The following is a 2,637-nucleotide window of genomic DNA, read 5'->3' as shown; positions in this document are numbered from 1 at the left end:
CCGTTGGTGGCTAATGAGCCCTGCTCTTGACAAGCATACACGACTGCAAACATTGCAGACCAAGCTTTCCCCGTTCACTATACGAGCCGTGCACTTTCGCGCAGCTCGCTTAAGTACTTCATGCTGGATACGTGCTCTCTCAAAAGTGTCGATCCCCTCCTTAACCTGCTTCCTCCATCTGTGGCGATGACAGGCATTGTTCTCTCAGTGTCCTGCATATCACAAGCCATAGACAGGTTCAAATTCACCATATTGCCACCAACGGCAGCTGAAAAACTAGTTCTTTCCTTCTGAACATGTTTCGCACTTTCTTTTCCATTTTCTTTCGCCCTTTCTATCTCTGGGAAGTCCAAAATTGACTCTAATGTGACAGCATTAATGTGATAAATTCCATATTATGTGAATTCCATATTAAATTCCATATTATGTGAATTCCATATTAAATTCCGTCTAATGTGACAAATTCCATATTAAATATAGAAATTCCTTTAACAGGACACACAAATTTTCAAAAATTGTTTTTCGAAAATTGACAAAAGATAATTTTTGCCAATAAATTGTCTTACACAAAAAAAAAAAAAAAAAAAATTAAACAGTATAATTTTTATCCTGCAAAAAGTTAAAAATTAAAGTTCACAGTCCTCAAACAATAACAGAATTTTCTGCCCCTGCGGGTGAAAATAACTGTTAACAAAACAACCGAGGTTCAAATTTCACAGGTTCAACAATTCAACAGAATAACCGTACAAAAAACAAGAGAAGCATAACATTAGAAGTACAATAAAATGAACTCACGAAGGCAGCAGCCAGAAAAATCAAACAATCACCAGCTAGTGATGAAAACTAACCCCACTCACAAAATACTATATGCTTTTTCCAGCGACAAGCCATCGGTGATCTCAAAAAAGAAGAAATCAGCTTTATTAAATCTCTGAGCAAGATGTAAACAGTAGCAATACAGAATCATAATATATAATTGCCAACCAAATAATGCGTCCTATATGGGACAATGCTACTGGCCTTTTATAGCCCCAGGAAGGCATCTCTTCCAGCTGGCTAACAACACACATTCTGTGTCCAATTAGTATTTGCGAGTGGAGGTCATCGCTCCCATCCCTAGCCTTACATGATACCCATGGACTCAAGTTTCTGGGTGGTTACTCGTCTTCAGAGTGATTAACACACTAGCTGGTGATTAACAGACGCTGAGGACAGGTAACCACCCAGAAACTTGAGTCTGTGTGTATCAATAACTTACCCACGAACATTCAATTAGCAGAAGAACACAATTTGTATGCCACAGTGTTATTTGTGCAACAGCAAGACACATCTGAAAAAGGATTGTCCAACTGCCGCCAAAAAACAAAAAGAGCAACAACAACAACAACAACAACCACTACCAAAAAACCTGAAGAAAACCCCTGCTACCCACACAAGCTTCGACACAAAAGACAATAAAAGCAGCACCAACAATTGACAACAGAGCAAGCCCTGTAAAAACACCAAGAAGTGAGCATACAGGAAAAACTAAAGAAAGGAAAGTGTGGAAAGGAGGCGTTCCGATGGTCAGGCGATCCGTTTGCTGCCAACATGCATTAAAAGGAGGGCTGGGCATGCCGTGGTTGATGATGCGAAGACATGCGCTGAGACTGCGACATCTCCGGCTCTACGTAGACGACGGTGAACAGGTGTGGTCGCCGTTTGTGCGCCGCGCTTTCCCTCAGCTCGTCTCCATGACCGAGCTGCAGTCGTGGATCAAGAAGAGGCCGAGGAAGGGCAATGGCACCGCAAGTGTCGCGTTGCTCTCCAGCAACTCTGCCGTCCCGGGTCGACCTTGAGCGACTGCATCACAACTATCGCATTCTATAGGGAATTAATGGAGGGGAGGTACGACGACGATCTCAGGGTGAACCTGGGCGTTGACGAGGAATACCTGACCCACCTGTTCAAGAAGACTTTCGAGCCAGAACCAATGGACAACTTCCAGAGATCCCTGACCTGGCAGTGCTACCGAGAAGCGCTACCCGTTCGGGAAAAGCTCTACAGACACGGTTCGAGAAACAAGGGGCCGACCTGCCCAAGATGCGGTCAGAGCGACGAAACCGTTCTGCACGTACTCGTGCAGTGTCCAACCATTTCTGACTTGTGGGTTTATGTCGAACGACTGCTGTCACGTGTGGGACGAGTTGGTTTATCAGCGGAGTCTATCGTGAATATCGTCACACCTCCTTCCTTCAAACGGGAAGGAAGAGCTATTTTTATCATACTTGTGGCTAAGGCAAAAGAATGTATCTGGTGGACGCGTCTGAAAGGATTAGAGACAAACACTTTCCTCTCTGGTCAATCTCTCATCAACTTTTTCAAGTATCACTTGAAAAGGAAGGTAAGAGTAGAGAGGGAAGTGTTGTCTAGCGAATGTTTCGAAAAAAGATGGGTGAATGTAGCAAGGTTGGCATGTATAAAAGACGAAGCCACCTTGAGCATGATCCTATGAAACGGGAAAAAATTTAAAGCAGAGAGCTACTTACTTTTTGTAAATAAATGTGTTAACATGTAACATTATTGCCCGAAGTTACCGTGGTCTTTTCGTAGGTTTTTCTTTCCACGGATAAACCACCCCATTTCTTGGGAACTTTT

This window comes from Octopus bimaculoides, chromosome 3 (assembly GCF_001194135.2).
Source record: "Octopus bimaculoides isolate UCB-OBI-ISO-001 chromosome 3, ASM119413v2, whole genome shotgun sequence".
Taxonomy (NCBI): domain Eukaryota; kingdom Metazoa; phylum Mollusca; class Cephalopoda; order Octopoda; family Octopodidae; genus Octopus; species Octopus bimaculoides.
The sequence above is the reverse complement of the archived record's forward strand: the minus strand, read 5'-3'. Positions refer to the sequence as shown.